Raw genomic sequence first — 8,947 nt, 5'->3', positions numbered from 1 at the left:
AAGAGCCAGAAACACAAGTTCAAAAAGCAACTAGGCCCCTGGAGAATCCTCTTGGCCTAGCACAACCTGCACTACAAGCCCAGGCTGAGCTGAACCAGAAATTGGCAACCTTAATTTAATGGTCACTCAGTTGGATGGAGAGAGGCATGGTTGCTCAGTTGGATGGAGAGAGGCAAGGTTTGAACCTTGGTCATTCTTTCTCCGGCCTGGGCTTTTGCTTGGCCCAGTGTTCTGGCTGGGCAGCCTGGAGCCCCTCCACCTCCTAGGTGATTCTCCTTATAATAGTCCAAGAGAAGAATCTATCCTAGAGACTAAATGGGCCCTGTTCTCCTTAGAATAGGATCTATGCTAGCATTTCGAGAGGGAAGAACAGGGATGTGCTGGTATTTCCTTCTCCGGGAATTCCAGCCCACGTTTCTAGGCAGTTTGAAGAGCAGGGGGCAGATGTCTTTTCCAAATAACCTGGAAACCTCACTGTCTCCCACCCTCCAATTCAAATAAATTTGAAGTAGGGAGAAGGGACTGGAAGTGGGGTGCACTAAGTTGGGAACACCTAACCTGAACTTAGGGACATTGGGGAAGGCTCCAAGGTATTGGCATCTAAACTGACACTTGAAAAATAAGCAAGAGGACATGGTTCCATAGTGTAGCAGTTAGTATGTCTGCCTTACATGCAGAAGTTCCTGAGTTCATGCCCCAGTGGAGCCACGGTCCATGGTCTACGGCCATGCCACCCTGAACAAGCCTGATGTCTGATCTCGGAACCTAAGCAGGGTTGGGCTTGGTTAGTACTTGGATGGGAGACCACCTAGGAAGACCAGGTGCTATAGGCATTAATACTAATAACAAATAAAATCTAAAAAAAAAAGAAAAAGAAGCAGGAGCTGACAGGCGAAGATGAGAGCAGCATTCCTTGCAGAGGGAACACCATGGACAAAGGCCTGAAAGTGAGAGGGAGCATGACTCTGGAGAAACTGAGATTCACTGTGGCTGAGCTTAGTATGTGAGGGGGTTGTGCAGGGCCATGGTTGGAGAGGTCAGCTGGCTGGGTGTGTAAACCCCAGTGCTTTGTCCCAATGGCCAAGGGTAGCCAAGGAAGGGTTTTAAGGAAAGAAGTGACAGTTTAGATAGATGACTCTGGTTGCCACATAGACCATGACCTAGAGATGATAAGCCTGGAGGAAGTGAATGACTTTAGGTGAAAATAGTAGTGGCCTGGACTAGGGTAGACACAGTAGAATATGAAAAGAGGTGGAATTCAACACAACATGTGGGGGTGAGGGAGAGGAAGGGGACCCTGCCTTAGGTGTTGAGGACATAGATTCTAGACCAATGGTTACATTTAGCAAACAACTCTTAACTGATTGGACTCAGGACATGGTGGTCTGGGGCACCCCACATTGTTTCATAACCAAAGTACTGAAGGCCAGTGGCAAATAATAAGCCCTAATCTGGCCATCTAGCCTGCTGACATCAGTGGTAGACCTGATTGGACACCCAGTTCTTGATTCGGGCATGTAACGCATATAGAAGCTGCTAGACACCATATGCTGAAGCAGACAGTCTAGGTACACAGCTGACCACCTCCAGCCAGCCCAGTGCTGACTGGACCTCTAAACCTGATATCCCCAGTCACTCAGCAACACTCAGAAACTTTGCTTTTTAAATACAGAGCAGAGATAGTTCATGACCAACCCCATTTCTCTCCCTCACCCAACCCTGAGCGTAGACTCCGCTGGAGTAGTTTCTCTCTGTGGCAGTAAATCTTTTCTACTCAGCACTCAACTTTGATCTCTAGTATTAACTCAAGCCAGAGGTTCCCATCAGCCACAGGGGAACCTGAAGGAGCTTCAACAAAGTTGGACACACCCTATAATTTCTTTGCATAATTCCGATATCCTGCACTCTGTGGTTTGTCTTTGGGCTCTCCTGGACACCTGGAGGTACAGTGATTGACCCCAAGAGGGGCCAGAGGTGTTCTCTGAGGCCATGAAGCTTAGGGGTATTGGGCTATGGGATATGGTGGAAGAATATAAGTAGCAATCTTAAAGCCTCAGTCTGGTCTCCAGCTCCTCAGGTGACCTTTCCTCTCTGGGCTTGTCCTCCCAATCTCCCCAGCTCCCAGGCCTTTGCACACGCTGTTCCCTCTGCCTGAAATACTCTTCCCTTTTTTCTCTGTTTAGCTCATCCTTCAGGTCTCTGCTTTCTCAGGGCAGACCTCACTGACTTCCTGGTCCAGGTCAGAGTTTTTAGTTAAATATTCCCGTAGACCTGTGTTCCATGACTTATCCCCCTTCATTAGAGGTCTTATTTATTTATTTGCTTGTTTACTACCATCTGCCTTCCCCAGAAGACTGTGACTTACATGAAAGAGAGTTTCTGCTTGTCTTACTCACTGCTATTTCCCCAACCCCTAGCAAGAAACCTGTCTAGGATCAGGCACTGGATGGATGAATGGATGGATGGATGGATAGATGGATGAACAAACAGATGGACAGCTGGATAGATTTCATTTGGTAAAACAAAAGGCTCAGTTGGATGAGATCCTTCCCAGCATTAGTATAATTTTCTAGGCCTTTTTTGTTTAATCTCTGAAATAGGTAGAATGTTATCTGCTTGCTACTTTACTTCTATATCTAACATGACTCAAGTCAGCCTGCTAAAGTTTGGAATGGTTTAAAAACAGCTTGGATAAAGGCTCCTGTTTGGCTCAGGATCTTATTTTCTGACACCTGGTCTTATATATGTGAACCTTGGGATAGAAATTCAGGCTATGCCAGAGACCACAGGCTCCTCTTTCAGAGCTGGGATTAGGTCTTCGGCTCCCCAGGCAGGATGAGTTTCCAGAAGCCCTAGACATACCTCCTAAAGTTAGGGCAGTAAAAGCTCCTCTATGTCTCCAAAGTCAGACAGAGAGGGTAGGTAAGTGTCACAGCTCAGAACCGGCGATTGTGTCCCATGAGGGGTTCTGCTCCTTTGTCCTTCAGTCTGTCTGCATTGCTGGACTGAGTGCAGGAGTTTTTCTGAGGCAGAGCCAGAGGGCTGGCTTAAATCCTGGTGAGTCATCTCCCAAGAGTCTGGGCTGCACAACAAGGCTGCCTGTGCCCACCTTTGCTTTTACTGCGGCAGGTGGACCTCACTTACTGAGACCTGGGTCTGCTTGTGAGACACACCAGGATGAGGAGAACATCTCTATAATCTTTACCAAGTGATTTTGCCCAGCCATCCTTTCCCTGAGGGCCTGGAACTACCCATTCCTATTCCTTCCAGTCTCGAGGAAACATACTCCTCCTAAGAGGGATAGCTGGCTGGACTGGAGGGATGACTTGTCTAGAGGTAGGAGTGAGGCAGACTCCTAGCCACATCAAAAATAGTGCTGATGTTCTCAAGAGCCAGGATAGGGAAAACTAGGTCCTAACAAATCAACAAGAGACTTGGAAGAGCTAAAAAATCTAAATGAGGGGAAGTAGGAGGCGTTTGATTCTGGAGGAGCGTTCTTAGTGGCTTAGGAATTTAATGCCCATTATACAGATGGGTACACTTCTGCCCGTGGGGACCTGCCTCTGATGGAGGCCTGGGAAGAACCAAAGCTTTCAGTATTCTAAAGAAAGGGAGCCTCTTGTCCCTCACTCTTTGATTTGTCAAGTCTGTGCCTTCCCCTTCTGCTCAGACCACCATTCACCCTTACTGCAATGCTGGTTCCTGGCCACCTTGGAACACCCTAACTGGCTCAGATCCTCCTTGAAGTCACAAAGGCAATACAATCACTATCAAAATCCCAACAATGTTTTTTCAGATATAGAAAAATCTATCCTAAAGTTCATGTGGAATCTCAAGGGATCCTGGATAGCCAAAACAATCTTGAAAAAGAACAAAACTGGGGGATCTCATACCTCCTGATTTCAAAATTTACTTCAAAGCAACAGTAATCAAAACAGTGTAGTACTGGCATTCAAGACAGACACGTAGACAAATGAAGTAGAATAGAGAGCCCAGAAATAAACCCTTACATATATGTTCAAATGATTTTCGACAAGGGTGTCAAGACTATTCAATGTGGAAAGGACAGTCTTTTCAACAAATAATATTGGGAACAATGGACATCTACATTCAAAAGAATGAAGTTGGATCCTTACCTTACACGGTATACAAATATTGACTCAAAATAGATCAGAGACAGAAACTTAAGACTTAACTTATAGAACTCTTAGAAGAAAAGATAAGGAAAAACCTTCATGAGATTGGATTTGGCAATGATTTCTTACATATGACACTAAGAGTGCAGGCAATGAAGGACAAAAATAGATAAATTGGGCTTCATTAAAAAAATTTTTTTTAAATAAGTTCATGGGGTAACAATGGTTAATACAATTATGTAATTTTCAAGTGTACATTATAATTTGACATCTGTATATTCTATTGTGTGTTTACCACCCAAAGTCCAGTTTCCTTCAGCTACCATATATTTGATCCCCTTTACTCACTTCACCCTCCCCTTTACCCCCTATATTTGACCCTTCTTTACCCCATCTACATCCTCCCTCTTCCACCACCCCCTGCCCTCTGCTAATCACTAGTCCATGAGTCTCTGTTTGTTTGTCTTATTCATTTGTTGCTTTTAGGTTTATATCCCACATATAAATGATATCATGTGATTTTCAACTTTTTCTGTCTGCCTTATTTCACTTAGCATTATTATCTCAAGGCCCATCCATGTTGTCACAAATGGCAGTATTTCATCTCTTCTTATGGCTGAGTAATATTCCATCGCATATATGTACCACAGCTTCTTTAGCCAATCATCTATTGTAGGATGCTTAGGTTGCTTCCATGTCTTGGCCACCGTGAATAATGCTGCTATGAATATCAGTGTGCAAATATCTTTTCAGTTAGGAGTTTTCAAGTTTTTGGGGTAAATACCCAGTAGAAGGATTGCTGGATCATATGGTAGATCAATTCTTAGTTTTTTGAGGAACCACCACACTGTTTTCCATAGTGGCTGTACCAATTTGCAGTCCCACCCGCAGTGTATGAAAGTTCCTTTTTCTCTGCATCCTCTCCAGCATTTGTTATTATTTGTCTTGTTGATTATAGTTATTCAGACAGGTGTGAGATGGTATCTCATTGTGGTTTTGATATTCATTTCCCTAATAGCTAATTTTTTTAATTTTTAAAAATATTTGAAAAACTTTTGTGCATCAAAGGACAATACCAACGAAGTGAAAAGGAAACCCATGAAATGGCAGAAAATATTTGCAAATCATATAACTGATAAGGGGGTCAATATCCAGAATAAATAAAGAACTCTTACAACTCAACAACAGAAAACAAACAACCAGATTTAAAAGTGGACAAAGGACTTCAATAGACATTGCTTCAAAGAAGATATACAGATAGCCAATAAACACAGCAAAGGTGCTTGACATCACTAATTATTAGAAAAATAAAAATCAAAACCACAAGAGTGTGGAAAAATCAGAACCCTTGTGTATTGCCAGTGAGAATAAAAAATAGTTCAGCTTCTGTAGAAAACAAAATGGTAGTTCCTCAAAAAATTAAATATCAAATTACCATATGATCCGGCAATTCCATTTCCAGGTAGACACCTAAAAGAATTGAAAGCAGAGACTTGAACAGATGTCTGTACACTCATATTCATACCAGCATAATTCACAATAGCCAAAAGGTGGTGGCAACTCATGTCCATCAGTGTATGAATGGATAAACAAAATGAGGTACAGACACACCATGGAATACATTCAGACTTAAAAAAGATGAAAATTCTGACACATGCTACAACATGGATGAAGCTTGAGGACATTATGCTAGGTGAAATAAGCTAGTCACAAAAAGACAAATACTGTATGAGTCTGCTTGTTTGAGGTACCTAGAGTAGTCAAATTCATAGAGACAGAAAGTAGAAGGGTGGTTATGGGCAAGGGGGAAGGAAGAATGGGGAATTATTGCTGAATAGGTACAGAGTTCCAGTTTGAGATGATGAAAAAGTTCTGCAGATAGAAGGTGGTGATGGTGTACAACAATGTAGATGTACTTAATGCCACTAACTGTACACTTAAAAATAGTTAAAATGGTAAATTTTATGTATATTCACCACAATAAAAAAAAAAAAAGAAAAAGTCGCATGGGTGAGAGGCACTTAAATCTGTAAGTGTCCTCCTCTGGGAGCTTACTCAGGGCCCTGGGAGATAGTGGGAAGGGTTGGGGTGGAGGAAGGGGACTGTCTGGTCCCCACTCCCACCACCAACTTTCCCCTAATTTCTCCCTCTCTAACTCCTGCCCATCCTTTGAAGCCCAGCTCTGATCCTTTCCAACTTCCTCCAGGATGGGATCTCCAGCCCTCACTGCCCCCCAACAAGTTCCAGCTCTCCTTGTCCTGCTCTCCTTCCTCAGGGATTGAAGCTCCTCTGGGGCTGGATGAACTTCTCTCCCCCAATGGAGGAGGCCTGCAATATCTACTCAGTGCCTTTGTCTGCAAAACGAGTCTCTTCAGATCCACCTCTGAAGGTTGTTGTGAGCATCCAACAACATAATAAATATAAAGCTCTTAAGTACAGTGACTTACATAGTAAATGCTCAACATATTATTATTACTGTTATGATTATTCTTCATACTAACCTGGAATACTTACCCGGTTGCATCTTTCAGTTACTACTCATTCGTCAAGCCCCGGCTTCACTCCTACTTCCACCACAAAGCCTTCTTGTCCACTTCAATCCCCACTGACCTCCTATGAGGCATCTTGGAATTTAAGAAAAATCTGACCTCATAGGATTGTTATGAAGATCAAATGACTTAATCCATGTGAAATGCTTAGAATAGTTGCCAGGCACATAAAATGTGCTCAGTAAGAGCAGTGATAATGATGAAGACAGTGATGAGTTGTGGTCATTTAACATGTCTGTTCTATGTGTGTTGTTACTGATTGTTACTGTCATTCTTAAGTAGGTAGACTTAAGAATAAAGAAATATCAAAAAAAAAAAAAAAAGAAAAGAAAAAGAAAGAAACATCACAGTAAGAGGTAATGGGTAATCGAGAGATGGATTCAGGTTCAGCGGGCATTCTCAGAGCCTTGGAGGGGGTTGGCAGATTGGAAAGTCTCCTGAGTCTTAAAAGATGAGTAAGTGACGGCCAAGAGGCAAGGGAGATGGGAAAGTCATAGTGAAGCTAGGGGCACACGAAATGAGGCCACTGTGGTTGAGCTGTGGTCAAGGTGGCAGGAGATGAACCTGGATCCGGACTAGACAGGACCTTTACCCAAGAGGACCATAGCACCCTGGAGATTTTGCAGCAGGAGAGAGACCCATTTGACCTACATTTTGAGTAGCTCACTCCAGCTGTTGCGTGGAGAATGGACAGCAGGGGGCATGGGTAGGAGCAGGCAGACAGTGAGAAGCTGCTGCAGGCATCCAGAAGAGAGGTGGTGGTGACTCCGCCTGGGTGGTGGCAGTGGAGGAGGAGGACTACGGACAGATTTTAGCGGTGTTTTGGAGAAAGAGAGGCCAAGGCCTGTGGCTGGATTGGCCATGGGGTTGAGGGGCTCGCTGCCCAGCAAGTTTTGCTGTATAGGTGGAAACACCATTTCCTGAGATCTGACCAGTGGAAGAACAAGTTGAAGGGACAAGGCTGGCACCTGGTTGCTGGGAGTTAAGTGATCAGTTCACCTTTTTCCACCTTTGCCATTTACATATTATAGCTCTTATATTTAGAAAGTTCTTCGTGTCTGACCCTGACCTCCCAGCAGTTTGCACTCAAACCATTCCACACTTGCCCTTATTGAGTGCTTGGTGCTAAGAAGCAGTGGGACTGAGGCATGGGGTGGGGGCCAAGGGCTTGGGTGGCAGGCATGCTTTTTGCATGACCTCTATCAAGCGTGCCAACCTCTGGTGCCTGTCAGACTCAGACCCAGTGAGCCCGTGCCAGAGTGCGTAGGCCAGAGGACCCAGTACAGGAGCCTGCCTCAAGCACTTCAGGTCCACACATGCCCCTCATCCTGCCTCTAGATTCCCTCTCTTAGATCAGAAGCATCCCCCAGGGCCATTGAGAAGGGCTCTTCTTCATGATTCCTTCAGAGGTAGGAGGTGGAGAGCAAAACCTCTGATCTTGATGCCAGCCCAAGAAATTACTCCCAGAGGGTAAAGCTTCAGAAATCCAGGAAAGGGGCCCTGTCCCAGATCTGATCAGAATGGCTGTTCACCAGGGGCTGTGGCACTGGGGGACTTTCAGGGCTGGGGCCAGGACCCTGCCTAGGCACAGCTCCTTCCAAGGCTGGGCCACCGTATACCTCATCTTACCTAACTACAAGTGGGGACTGGTGGACCATGGCCTGAGCCTCCTTTGGACCTACCCCTCTAGCTGACAAATTGGGTCTGTCAGAGTCCTCAGATCTATCCAAGATTGACCTGCTATGTATTTTGGAATCTTATCAGCAGCTTTCTTATCCCTAATCCCTATACTGCCCTTCTGGAAAGTGTCATTTGGTGCCATAGTGGCCCCCATCCTGAAAGCCTGTCGTCTGACACCCTCAGGAAAGTGTCCCAGCTTTGGCCTCTCATGAGCTCCTCATCCCCAAGAGCTGGGATCAGATAACTAGCCTGCTGGGGGAGGGGTTCCTTCTCTTGTCCCCCCACCCATCACTCAGCCCCCCCACTCACCACTCAACCTGGCTCACAGCCATTTCTTTTGCAGTCACAGGCCTGCCAGAGGGTAAAGAGACAGTCATTAGGAAGGTCTAATTGGCTGGGACAGAGCCAGGGAATTGTCTCTGCAGAGGTGGCATTTTGGGAGTCATTAAATCTGGAGGTAGGCCTGGAGGGGAATAGCCCTGTAACAGCACACTCTCCTCATGATGCTTCCTGTCCTATGTTTTTGCAGCTCGAGTGGTGAGGATGCCTTCCTTATAGGAATGGGGTCTCCAGGATCCTCAG

At 45.1% G+C, this 8,947-nt stretch overlaps 1 pseudogene; it reads left to right on the top strand.

Moving 5' to 3' along the window:
- The first annotated feature begins 717 nt into the window (after positions 1 to 717).
- Positions 718 to 833, top strand: LOC112472003 (annotated as a pseudogene).
- The last annotated feature ends 8,114 nt before the right edge of the window (positions 834 to 8,947 follow it).

The sequence above is a fragment of the Pteropus alecto genome, unplaced genomic scaffold (assembly GCF_000325575.1).
Source record: "Pteropus alecto unplaced genomic scaffold, ASM32557v1 scaffold78, whole genome shotgun sequence".
Classification (NCBI taxonomy): Eukaryota; Metazoa; Chordata; class Mammalia; order Chiroptera; family Pteropodidae; genus Pteropus; species Pteropus alecto.
This window is presented reverse-complemented; position numbering and strand designations above follow the sequence as displayed.